This window comes from Taudactylus pleione, unplaced genomic scaffold (assembly GCF_031769625.1).
Source record: "Taudactylus pleione unplaced genomic scaffold, aTauple2 ptg000642l, whole genome shotgun sequence".
NCBI lineage: Eukaryota > Metazoa > Chordata > Amphibia > Anura > Myobatrachidae > Taudactylus > Taudactylus pleione.
The window spans coordinates 270,502-284,813 of NW_028285044.1; the positions used below are offsets into that span (position 1 = coordinate 270,502).

Below are 14,312 nucleotides of genomic sequence, written 5' to 3' on the forward strand. Positions count from 1 at the left end.
TAAATGAGGTTTACTCCAATGTCAATGTGTAAATATGTAACTTATTTCCCACCCTGCACGTCAGCACTTTGTGTCTACATTTCCAGTGATTTGCAGTTCCCTTCCTTTCATACAGCAGTGGGATTGCCATCAACTAGCGTGCACGGCATCCTTACCAGTGTGAATAACACTTCATGAAACAGTCTTATGTTAATCAACCCTGCTCTGCAAACACAAGGTATACAAGTGCCACTAGAACGATTGGAATGCAAGCCTGATACCAGAAACTCAGTCTAGCACCTGAAAGCTGGGAGCACCAACAGGTAATGGTATAGGACGTGGGCAAGTCAAAATCTTACTCAGCAATCACATATGGGATGGGTACATAGCGTTCCTGCTAGGCTGTTTTAACGGGGCGCCGCACCCTATCCGATTTCAAAAGGGTAGAATGCACCCTGCCCTTTTGGCGACACCCCGTTAAACAACATGCGATCACCACCAGTTAACAGATGCCGGGTGCATGCGCCCAGCATCTATTCACAGAGACAGGAGAGCTTGGGGCAGCCTGACATGTCTGTAAGTGCCGGGCACGGCTCGAAGAGTGATTAACTAGGGCAGACTAGATGGGCTAAGTGGTTCTTATCTGCCGTCAAATTCTATGTTTATATATTTAAAAGGGGGCACGTCTTCTAATCACGCCCCCTTTCCTCATGACCACAACTCCTTTTCTGCACACGCAGGAGTGCTCCTTTCTTCCTTTAGCGGTAACGCTAGGTATGGGGCGCTGGCGGTCAGAATCCTGAAACCGGCATCCCGACATGGTTAGGATACAGACACCTGTTGGTAGGTATCCTAACTTTCCCCCTCTCCCTACCCTAACCCTTCCTCCCCGATGCCTGAACCTAACCTCCCCCTCCCTACACCCTATTCTGATACTTGTACATTCATGTTTAGGTTTTATCATGTTTAATTATTCTGCTGCTGCAGAACTTGTGACACCTTATAAATAAACATGTAAGACCACATAGACAATGGTGAAGCTCTTAGTAGCGACCAGTGTCAAATATTCTCTGAAAAGCGCTGCGGGAATATGTGTGCGCTATATAAATAACTGATAATAAAAAATAAATAAATAAATGCGGTTAGTAAACTGAATCGATCAAAAACTGAAACGTTCTCCCATTGTCTATAGATTTCCAAGAGCTTCTAAAATGCCTACAGACTATATTTACAGCAGGAACTAGATCATTTTTCCTTTAAAAACATCAGGAACAAGCTAGATACAATAGGAATACATGGCTCTGATATGAAATTTGCATATAGAACGTCTAGATCCAGATAAGTTAAAGTGACCACAAATCTTTGCACTTTTGTCAGTGACTCAGGTGATTTTAGTGTGTTTATCGGCCTTCAGTTTGCAAATGGAAGCAAATACATAGTGAATACAGAACATGTAACAGCATAGAGGAAAGAGGAAGAAAAATAAGGAAGACTGTTTAAACTGTTGAGATTTTGCAGTCATTGAGTAATCAGACCAGTAATACTGAATATGCCCTAAACAATATAGGATAATAATGGCCTCTGGTTAGGAGATTCTGCCATCTTTCAATAATTACCAAAATACACAAAATGGATAAAACAATACACATATATAGTTCTCCATAGGGGATGCGGTCAGGATACCCCGACACCCACATCCGACATGGGACAAAAGATAGGCGTGGAAATCCTGACACCCATCATTTGCCCCACTACTAAAGCCCGACTTACCGAACGAAGGTAAGCCGGGCGCCTTAGCGTCTAGCCGCGGGGGGGAGGGTAAGCTTTAGGGACCTCGGGGGGGACTTAGGGTTAGGCACCCCCCCCGGGAGGGTTAGGGTAGGAAAAGGGGGGGTTAGAGTTAGGTACCACTAGGGGGGCTAGGGTTAGGCACAGGGGTGTATCTAGGGGTCCGAGAGCCCCTGGCAGAGTAAGGGACTGGCGCCTCCCTTGGAGGGCCACTTCTTTACTTTAAAATAACTAATTATGGGAGCCTCATATGAAGAATGAGGCTCCCATTTATACCACCACTAAGATTAAGGGGGGGGGCTTCCTGGGTGACACGGGCACCCTCATATATATACTTAACTCACTGACACGCCTGCACCCCAATTCCCTCCCCTCCCTGCTTGATGTGCACACAAGCAAGCTGGAATCCAGGAAGTGGCGACCCTACCTGTCTTTGCAGTGCACCCGATGCAGTGGGCCATTGTAGCCTTGCACTGCGTGCGCCGGGTAAACAGGGGTCGTGGCCTCGCGGTAGGGCGTGGTATAGCAGCCAGCCCCGAACACCCGGGGATTTTTTTCACAGAGGGGGCGTGGGAGATGCAGGCTGGCCTCGGGCACCAGCCTGTGTGAAGTGCCGGCTCCCTCACTGTGCTAGGAGCCGAGTGCTGCACGTAATGCAGCACCCGGCTCCTGTCACTGCGGGGGAGCCGGCACTTTGCTAGTGAGTCCAGGCATCCCTCCTCGTGCCATCCCCAGTGTGATACGGCCGCCTATGCGCGGCAGGGCGGCCGTATCACAGATTGCCAATGCCTTGCTATTAATCATGTACCTACAGGGCTTCCGTAGCCCTGTAGGACAAAGATCATGTGACGTGACTGCGGCTGCCGCCGACAGTCACTCGGAACGCAGCAGGTGAGCTGGACACTGGGGCCCTTTGCTATCTATGGAGGTGGCCGGCAATGCTCGGCGCTAGAGCGGCCCAGTCTGCCACTGCGCACCACCCTAGTTATGGCTCTGGACTGGCACTGCCGGGTGGCGCCCCCCCAACGGCCGGTGCCCCTGGCGAGTGCCATCCCGGCCAGTACGAAGATACGCCCCTGGGTAGGCACCCCCCCAGGAGGGTTAGGTTCAGGATGTGGGGAGGGGGGTTAGGTTTAGGCACTAACAGGGGGAGGTTAAGGTTAGGCACTAGGGGGGAGGTTAGGGTACCACTAAGGGGGGGGTTATGGTTAGGGGGGGGGGGGAAGAGGGGAGGGTTAGGGTACTTACCTTTAGCAGTCGGGATTTCGACCCGCTGCTGCTGGTATTTGATGCGCCGGCATTACATACCGATTCCCTCCATAGAGATATAGGACCGTAATCAGAGGCTACATCGGCTGTTTTTCTACGGCGTTTGCGAATCGGCCATCCGATATAGCAGCCGATTTGCGCACGATTTCGCCAACGACAGCGAAAAACGGTCGTTTTTCGCCCAAAAATTGGAGTAAACTTTTCTCCAGCCTAATGCAGGCAAAAAAATTAGCAAAATCCCTATTTTTGTGTAAAAATGTGGGGATTTCTTACAGAACCCTTTGGACAGCCCCCCTAATGATTATTTAGCAAAAAAACTGTTCGTAAGTTGCGTACTATTTTCTTTTCCCGTGAAAAATGCGTTTAACGTATTTCGGAGGGCCATAAGGCTGCGCCAAGTGTTTTAAACATTGCACGTGGCTGGCGCAGGTGGTTTTTTAAAACCACAAAAAAAAACGCCTGTGCCAGTCTGTAAAATGTGTAAAACTATTGGCGCATCTTTAGGTCCCTTCAAAATACCAGCCCCAATACATTAAATGCATTTTTCACGAAAAAAACAAAAAAAAAAATTGTCTGAAATTTTAGCGGTCGTTTTTCGCCAAAGTACGCAATTTACGAAAAAAGTATCATTAGGGAAGCTGTCCAAAGGGTTCTGTAAGAAATCCCCAAATTTTTACACAAAAATAAGGATTTTGCACATTTTTAAAAATGGAGAAAAGTTCTCTCCATTTTTACATGAAAAATCGGCGATAAATTATCGCAGGTGCGATAATATCGCCGGTAATTGAATATGACCCATAGAATTTTTAATTTGACATTGACTCTGAGTTGCATATATAGGGCTTGATTCAGTGTTGCACGCAGCTGTGTCTGATGCTAATGCCACTGCCGGTTTCCTTAACACGGAGACACCCATCTGCAGCGTCTTGGACGCACCATTAAACTTACACCAGACCTATGGCAGATGCAGTTTCTTTGTCCTACCAGGAACGCCCACTGAATTCCACAGATCCAGCGTCCAAATATGTTCTGCGTCTCTGTGCAGTAACAATCGGAACGCATGTATTGTGTGACTGACGCATGCACAGAAGATAAAAACATTGGCTGCTTGTGTAGATATCGGCATATCGTGCCACTCTGAATCAGGGCAATAGAGAAAAGGGAAGTATTATTTATTTATTACCAGTTACTTATATAGCACACACATATTCCGGAGCGTTTTACAAAGAATATTTCTCCATTCGCATTAGTCACTGCCCCAGTGGAGCTTACAATTCATATTCCCTACCACATGTTAATGTACACACATAGGGCCTGATTCAGAGCCGCTCGTAAGTGGCCGCTCGTTCGTTCCGAGCGATGTTTGCCCAACTGCGCATGCGTACGGATTTTAATACGCATGCGCGAACCAGTCAGTGCGGCCGAAAATCGTTTGTTCGCTAAATAGCGAATGCCTGCTATTTTGAGTGACAGGAGGAGGCGTATGTGGGTGGTAACAGAGGAAGGTGCTTGAAAATGGGGAGTGGAGATCCGAACGCAGGCGTGCTTAAAGGTCAAAACGGGCGTTTTATGGGTGTGCATAATTAATACAGCAGCGTCATTGACCACGTCACTGGGTTATTTTATAGTCAGAACTGCTCGCAAGAAAAACCAACCACAAGAATAGCGAGCAGTTCATACGCTGGTCGATGTACTCGATTAATCTAATAAATAGCGGACATGACGTAGGATGCGAGCGGCCAGGGGGCGTAGTTATCCAAAAAACGACCGCAAGTTTTGTTCGCTCGTTCAGACATGGAGGCGTCAACAGACCGCAAAGAGCGAACGGTTCATTTGAATAGCCACCCCCTTTTCCTGAACGACCGTCCGCAAATAGCGTCCGGCTCTGAATCAGGCCCATACACAGTAGGGTTAATTTTTGTTGGGAGCCAATTAACCAGCTCCTGCCCTCTTACCTGCTGCTGGCTGGTCTGGTCTTTAAAGGATCTGGCAGGCGTATGCGCATGAGCGGCGGTGGTGCTGTGCATGCGCATAACATTGGCTTCTGGAGGCTGCCTTGACTGCAGCCCTGTGTAGCCGTGTAGGGCTGCCCGAAAGTCAGCCCTACACTGTCCGGGCTGATTGCAGCCCGGACTGGCAGTCCCAGGGGGAGGGAGGGAGGAGACACCTGCCTGTCCTGAGACTGCCTGTCCTGTGCATGACTGGCAGGTGGCGCTTCCAATGGGAAGCCACCTCCAGTCACAGTGTAGCCTGTGCAGTCAGTGACAGATTTTACTGGAGGGGCTGCCACTAGGTAAAATCTGCCACTGCAATTAACCTACCAGTATTTTTTTGGAGTGTGAGAGGAAACCGGTAAGTATTAGTATCTAAAACTTATTCCTAGTTAAAATATCTGAGTAATCAAAACTGAAAGTGAAATATTAAAATATAAACATGTAGAATTATGTCAGAAGCAAGGGTGAATTAAAGAAGGTTTCAGAGATCAAAACTACATTTATATTGAAGTTATAGAGGAGAGGTACATGACAAGTCAAATTAATTTGGGCATAAGCCTGCCATTCATATACCTTATGTTAAAGTATGTGAGACAGTCCATGATAAAATGCAAAATAGACACCAGTGGTATATTTACTAAAGTGCAGGTTTTTTTGTAGTGGAGAAGTTGCCTAGAGCAACCAATCAGATTTTACTTATTTATCTAGCTCCTTCTAGAAGATAATAGCTAGAATCTGAATGGTTGCTATGGGCAAAATCTCCACTTCTAAAAACCCGCACTTTAGTAAATATACCCCCCAGTGAGATGTAAAGTTCTTACACTGCCGTCTGTTTAAGGTTTAGCAGAAAACTTGTTTCAATCATGATGTTATAGCTGAACGTCTGGGTTTATAATACAAAGCTAGTATAATGTATCACTATTGAATATGTGATGTTAATAAAGTTGTTTTCAAAAAACATGTTTGCTGTTCTTGTCCCAGTCTGGATTTACTATGTCTAGTGAGGGGTGTAAATTAAACCATCAGCCCAATGCGATTCAGACTATTAGGGGAATTCTGAGAGCTGGACCCAGAAGGAGTGATTCTAAAACTCACCTGTATAAACGTCCATCTCTTGTTATACTACAGAATTCCCCTAACAGTCTGAATGGCATTGGGGTGATAACTTTACTTATACCCTTCACTACACAATGTGATCCAGACTGGGACAAAAACAACCGGCATGTTTTTATAATAAATGTCTGTATATAATGAACAATGGGAGCAGCTAAGGAAAACTTGCTTTCAACTGTGCAGCAGCCCCAATGCTTCTAAACCATGGAAGAGGTGGCAACATGACGTTACCCAGAAAGCAGGGTCGTGGTGACCCATTATCTGGTCGTACCTAAGCCTGTGCCCCTCAGTGTGATTTCCCGGACATCCTGAGGGTTACTCAGATGTCCCAGGGTCACACAGTTGATCCAATCGCTGCATCTCCGGACGCAGCATCGGATCAGAGAAGCCGGCAGTGGACGTCTTATTACTTACGACGAATCCTGTGGCTTTTGCATATTGCAACACAGCCGCTGCGTACAAAGACTCAGCGCTGTGCTACAGCATACAATCTGAATCAGGCCACGTATTGGCAGAGTAATCAAGATGGCAGCTCCCTCTATGATAATTCCACAATACAAATGAGTAACATACTCTAAACTTCCTACTTACACTCACCAAGAAGCAGCAGATTGTGTAAGCCACTACATATCAGGACAGACACTGGGCCTGATTCATAGAAACATAGAATTTGATGACAGATAAGAACCACTTGGCCCATCTAGTTTGCCCTTTTTTACCTATTGGTAACCTCAACCCTATGGGATCCTCAGTTCCTTGTAAGGATATTCTTATGCCTATCCCAAGCATGTTTAAATTGTTCTATTGGCTTAGCCTCTACCACCTCTGATGGGAGGCTATTCCACTTATCGACTACCCTTTCTGTGAAGTAATTTTTCCTCAAATTTCCTCTGAACCTACATCCCTCCAGTCTCAGTGCATGTCCTCGTGTTTTACTACTTCTCTTCTTTTGAAGAATGCTTCCTCCTGTACCTTATTAAAACCCTTCATGTATTTGAAAGTTTCTATCATGTCCCCCCTTTCCCTTCTCTGTTCCAGACTATACATATTGAGATCTCTTAGTCTTTCCGGGTAAGTTCTGTGCTGTAGGCCATGCACCATTTTAGTTGCCCTTCTTTGTACAGTCTCTAATGTATTTATATCCTTCTGGAGATATGGCCTCCTAGACTGAACACAGTATTCTAGATGAGGCCGTACCAATGATCTATACATTGGCATTATCACTTCTTTTTTCCTGCTACCAACTCCTCTCCCTATGCAACCAAGCATCTGACTTGCCTTTCTCTAACTTTCAGATTTGCACACTAGTGCCGCCGCTGTTGTGTCTGCGTACGCAGCTGTGCGAAAATATGCAAACGTCGCAGCCGCATACTTGCGGCTTTGCATATCCCAGCATCTATGTACAAACACACAGCATCTGGTTATCACAGTTCTGAGTAACCCTATGGCCACGGGAACGGAGACCCCTAAGCCATTTTCACAGGATCGCAGACACAGGCCTTCTTTGCTGCCACTCCCCATCACCACCCACAAACGCACTCTGACTGCATGTAAAAAGTAGATTTGGCGACTACTGTAATGTACCTTGATGGATGCGCACCTTACTGATAATCGCTCAACTGCACAAATATTGGCTTACCTCCATCTCTATCAGACCCGTGTCCTCACCAATGGTCTGATTCAGAGGTGGACGCAAACGCGTTCAGTGCTGCGTCTTCTTAAGCAGTGGATCTAAGTAGTAATGCAAATGTCACAGCCGCTGTCTTTTGTAAAGAGAGACGTCCACCGCTGGCTTCTCAGATCTGCCGCTTGCATCCGAAGACGCAGTATCAATTGAACATGTGAAACATCGGTCGCATCATTGGACCTCTGAGCAACCCTATGTATGCTCAGAATACTCATCGCAAGTAACACATTGGGGCCAGTGACAGTGCGTCTGAGGATATAGTCATGGGCTGCGACATGCCCAAGTTACCTCCCCCAACTGGTCGCTGCTCGTCAATTACCCTGCGTCCAAATCCATACTGCAACTGCCATGGCAGGACCTTCGCGGCACATGCGCAGTGCGGCTCAGACGCATGCACAGTACACTACACATTGTCCAGTTGCAGCCAAATCTAAACTGTTCCCACCTCTGAATCAGGAACCAATCTAACCTCATGTGACAAACACACTACATGAAGAAACCATGTGATAAAGTGAGCACATCCATGTGATTCCATGTCAGGAAATAAAGTCATATGAGCCATGCGCTGATGATTAAGTGCACTTTACTATTGCTCATCAGGAGTGCCAGTGCCTCTGTACACAATAAGGAACAGTTTGGTCTGCAGAACCCAGCTTTGTGCTAACACCATGCCAAGGAGAAAACACAGCTACAATAATCTCACCTATCTCAGAGAGGCAATTGTTGAAATTATTATAAAACCATTTAGACCATCTTTTTGGTACAAGCAACATCATATACATAGTTACCACTTTTACACTCTTATTTATTTATTTTATTTATTAACAATCTCATATAGCGCAGCACATTCTGTTGCGCTTTACAATTGGAAACATTTTTAGAACAAAACAGGGTAATAACAGACAGATATATAGGTAGGGAGGCCCTGCTCGCAAGCTTACAATCTACAGGGAAATAGGCATTGATACACAAGGATAGGTGCTACATATTGCATTTTGGTCCAGCCAGAATGCAGCGTTTCTTGGTGGGCTGCATGATCCAGTCACACAGGAATGTCGGCTAAATGTCAGGAGGATGTGAAAGAAAGACAGTGTGTGAGGTTATGTGTGGACTGTGAGAGGGGATGTAATAAGACATGGAAGCTGTGAAAGTTATGTGGTCGGTTCTGGAATCTCTTACATATTATTAGGTGCATGTCACTATATAATATATATTATTTATTACCAGCTATTTATATAGCGCACACATATTCCACAGCTCTTTACAGAGAATATTTGCCCATTCGTTTGCCCCAGTGGAGCTTCCAATCTATGGGCCTGATTCAGCATGGATCGCTATTGCAATCGCAGCTGCGACTATGCACGCAGCTCCGCTGCGAAAATATGCTACTGACTGCAACCTCTCAGCCAGCATAGAGACTCCCACTACCACTTTCTCACATCCGTAGGACCTCGCAGTCCTGTGTATACATCGGTAACATCGGCCCCTCACACAGAATTACAGCAGGTCTAACCTTACTCAGAAATTGCTCACCTCGTAGAATGCACTGAGGGCCTGATTCAGACCCGCTCGCGAGCGCTGAGAGCTCGCAAGCGGGTCGATGTTGCCCAAGTGCGCATGCGCACAACGGAGGTGGCTCTGTCGTGCGCATGCGCGAGACCCGAATAATGATGGCCAAGCCGTCGTTATGGGTCTCGCACCAAAGGGGGCGTGCTGTCGATGGTGATTGACAGCACGCCCCCTTTGGTGGGCGTGCCGGGGGCATGGCTGCCCAGACGGAGGCGTTCCCATGGGAACACCTACCGTCTGGGGCCGGCCCCACTGACATCACTAGTGATGTCAGTGGGAGTGCTTTTGGCTCTGATAGACCCAGAAGCACTCCAGGGCTTGCGGCAGCGAGACCCTACCGCAGGGTCTTGTCGCAAGCCTGATGGTCATCATTTTGCCCGCTCGCTATAGCTGTGGGTGGTCAGCCACAGCTATGCGAGCGGCCAGGAGCCGCTCCAAAAAGGAGAAGGGACGACCCTGATTCAGAGCGAGCGTATTTTATATACAGCAGCCTTGGAGAGAGAGAACATGGAGAAGTTGACCAAAGCCACCAATCAGCTTCGAACTATCATTTATCTAGCCCAAAATCTGAAATAATAGTTAGCAGCTGATTGTTTGCTTTGGGCCACTACCCAACTATATCTCTCTCCAAGGCTTGATACATCTCCACATTCCATTTCACTTTATTAGCAAGTTACATTTATAAATTACAAGTGACCATGTCTTTGTCTTGGTAAATAGGGTAGCAAATTAACAGTATCAAATAATGTTAAAATAATAATTCTCCAATAGGTCTGAAGGTGCTTAATAAGGGGTTTCCATCTTCAGATAACTTTGCTTTATCATTCAAGCTTCTTATATGCCAGAATAAATCAACTACAAGCGGGGCCCAACACAAAAGTAGGTGCGGTTAGCAAATTGTTAGCATCAGCCACAATGGTAGTAAGCAAGACCATTGCAATGGGGTAGGTGGAGTTACAGCACCTGCAGGAGGATCCGGCTTCCTCCCTGTACTAAATATGTGCAGCATCCCTTCACCTTCCCCGGCACCGCACTGCTCTGCATGGCAGAGCAGAGCAGCACAGGGTGACAAGTGACCCCCACAACATTCAGACTGGTTGCAGGTGGGACAACGGGACAGTGCCCAAAAACTGGGCTGACCCACTGAAATCAGGACGGTTGGGAGTTATGCTCATAAACACAGTGTCATTGCTCTCAAAGGTTATATGTACCTCTGGCCATTCATACAAGTAGTGAGGCTCTTATAGAGTACACGTGATATGGGCCATTCATGCAAATAGTGAGGCCCATAAAGAGGACGATATGGGCCATTCATAAAAGTAGTGAGGCTCTTCTAGAAAACAGACGATATGGGCCATTAATACAAGTAGTGAGGCTCTTCTAGAAAACAGACGATATGGGCCATTAATACAAGTAGTGAGGCTCTTCTAGAAAACAGACGATATGGGCCATTAATACAAGTAGTGAGGCTCTTCTAGAAAACAGACGATATGGGCCATTCCAAAGAAAATGAAACCAAACTGACAAAAAATATATTTTCAAAATCATGCTTTTTCAAGGTAAATTTGGAGTAAAAAAAACATCAGCGTTTCCTATACTGGTGAAGAGATATGTGGCAAGAAGAAGATATGTGGCATGTCTATAAATGCTAATGAACTACTATTGGAAACAAAGGCATGTGAACAGCAGTATTTCAAGAGAAAGTTAAAACGTTTGTTATGAATAATAATATAAATGTTATATTGTACACATACTTTAGTGCAATTACTACGAATATATATAATAAACTAATTAGCTGTGTGACTTACATTCATGCTACATTAGTCAATCAAAATAAAAGCTACTACATTGTCCTGTTCCATCATATTAATAAGAATTAACAGGAGTATTTATTCTCAGTTAGAAACGTAATGAATATTGAGTAACAGTCCATCACTTAATAAGTTGAAACTGTAACCTTAAAATTAATTTAAAATAAATGTCCCGTTCCGTTACTTTGCTCTACTAGCAGTAAATGGGCATGACAAGACTTAATAATAATAATAATAATAATATTACACTGTGGGTTAGGGATTTCCTGAACTTATTCCTTGTAAAGACTCAATGTAAATTCTTCCTGGAGAAGAAGGCAGCTGCAGATGGTAAAGAAATAGTTCTACAAATTGACTTTGCTAAGAATTATACAGTGAGGTATCAAAATGAAATTCAGTCTGCATATTGGAATTCTCAGCAAGTCGCAGTCCTCACCGCAGTTGCTTGGATAGTAATCAATGAACTGTCCCATGACAAGTATGCTGTTAATGCTTTCCTATCACATTTACTTCCCCTGATCAAAGCCAGTTATCCTGAAATATGGACAGTAAACATCTTTTCAGATGGAGCAGCCAGTCATTTCAAACAGCGCTATTTAACAAACCTGAAAGAAGATCTCCAGCTTCAGCTATCTTGGAGCTTCCTAGCAACAAGTCATGGTAAAGACAGTGTTGATGGTGTTGGCAGCAATATGAAAGGATTGCTATGGGCTGCAGTTTTAGGTGGAAAGTATGAAGTTAAAGATGCAGTGTTATTTTATGAACTTGCCAAAAATAAAAGTACCAAAATCAGTTTTGGTGACACTGTCTAAAAGATAAAGTGGAACAGCAGAAACCTATACAAAATGTCCCAGCGATACCAGACACATACACTGTGCGTTTTGTGAATGCCGGATCTCCCTACAATGTGATTTACAAAGAGCATGTCCCTTTCCATCACACTGGATGTCCCACTCCGTCATCTAAACAATTGTTTTTTTTGTACAAAGAACAAATGCAAAAATATTTAGATTTATATATTATTAAATCATTGGGTCTGCTTACGCTATGCAGAAAAAATCAGAGCCCAGCCTGGTCTAGTTTCACAGAACTTTAATGTTATGTTACCTTGGAAGGATTTTGTGTTTTGTCTGAGTCCTATTCCGTCACATCTACATTGTATTTTTTTTTTTTTTTGCAACAATTACTAACTTTTTTTTTTACTTTTATTTTACTAGAATCATTTTTAAGCTTTAACTGAATTATGGTAAAAGAAAGAAAGTTCTAGATTAATTATTCAACCTGGATGGAATGGGACTTAATTTAAAAAATTTACCCAAATGTCCCATTCTGTCACATGGAATGGACCAACAGGTCAAATACACTCTAAAAAGTAGATTAGTTCATAAAGATATATGCACTTACAAAAATGCATTGGTTATTGAGGCCGTTCCTTTGGTCTCTTATCCCTGTAACCTGGATATAGAATGGCTGGAAGGAAATACCAGGCCAAGAAAAGATCAACTGGGAGTGAAAAAATTAAATTTACATATACAAATCTCATGCACTTACAATTTTTGTGTATAAGAAGCATAAGGACAATAGTCCTGAACAAAGTCAAAAGTATGTAACCTGGATTCAGTTTGCAACGCATTTCAAAGTAACACCCTTTCTCCACCAAAAACCCGGCTCCAACCCGGGACATTGCATATGGACTAAGCATGATCGGTGTGGGATTTGTACTCCTTTCGGTGGCTGGACCTGGGTTATTCCAGAGTCCAGCCATTCAGACCGGATCTGGCATTACAGTGCACACTTGAAGATTGTCATCTCCAAGAGCTACTGAAACCAGCCAATCCACTGGTTTGAGGAATGACCCAGGTTGCGCTGTTTACGCCGCACCATTAACTGGGTCCAAACCTGGTAGCATTACTCTGGTCATTTTTCAAGGACCCTTTTACACCAAGCCGCTACCCGGGTAGAATTGGCAATAACCCGGTTTATTGCGGCAATGGAAAAGGGGTATTAGACTTCATCCTTAAGCATTGTGTGTATAAGGGAGAAGATTGCAGCAAATGGCACAATTATAAGTGCATATATTTTCAATGCTAAATTACTTTTATACCATGCATTTGATTTAATGTGGAGTTTTTATGATATATTCTACTAATGACTGCACCTAATGTTAGATTCTGCATCTTCCTCAATTATGTGGCACTGGCAGATGGCTCTATGGGATTTAACAGTAGGAGCTGTTACAGAAATCAATTTTTGTTGACCTAATATTTGGACTTAGCACTACAATAAAGGGGAATGTTAGTGTAAGCATCAGAACACTACGGAATTGGTATCCAATTAGCAGTGCTAAAGTAGCGCTGCTAATGGATCATCATGGGGATATCCAATTCGCCCCGAAATGCCGCCCGACGTCGGCACTCATCGTGGATTTTTTTCGGGACCTGATGTGTCCCGAGAAAATAATTCACGTAAAGTACCATTTTTTCACTGCTGAAATGGCAAAAATACATAGGTTAGTAAGCTGATCACGGATCCTGTTTTTCTCAGATGGTAACTAATTGTATACCCCCCTAAATCTTCCTGCATAATATCGTAAATGTAGGTATATAATAATATACATAATTCCCAGCATTGCATGCTATTTGCACCGAGTAAATAATACTACTTGGTGGCAGCCTAATGAATGGCTGTGAAAAAGGGTTAAACCGGGGTAAATCTCATCAGCAGGGAGCTATTATAGCTGCAGAGAGGAAACTGCAACAGTAAATTGGATAAACTTACTTTTAAAGGCACAATAATAGTACTGTTTGCCTCCCAGTCACCTGTATTCTGGCACTATGCCCCCAGTGCCCAGCTCCCTGCCAGGCAGTTTGATGTCCTTTGGTGGACTGCCAAATGCGTTATCCCAACCACATTCTCATATATATTAGGCAGTTTGTCAAGGGTCATTCAAAGCTACTGCACAGTAACCAAACTACTAGGCTTGAGAACTGCAGGCATTGGGGGAAATTCAATTGCAGTTTGGGTGGCGATAAGTAATAGGCTCCCAGTGGAGCAATTCAGTTGTTTTGCCGATTGGCCATGACTGCATTATCATGCTAGGAG

The 14,312-nt window shown here is 44.5% G+C and overlaps 1 protein-coding gene across 2 annotated transcripts in view; it reads right to left on the bottom strand.

Annotated features, from left to right (window-relative positions):
• The window catches only part of TOM1 (target of myb1 membrane trafficking protein), a 170,083-nt gene that overhangs the window by 115,883 nt on the left and 39,888 nt on the right, over nt 1-14,312 (bottom strand). The window lies entirely within an intron of this gene.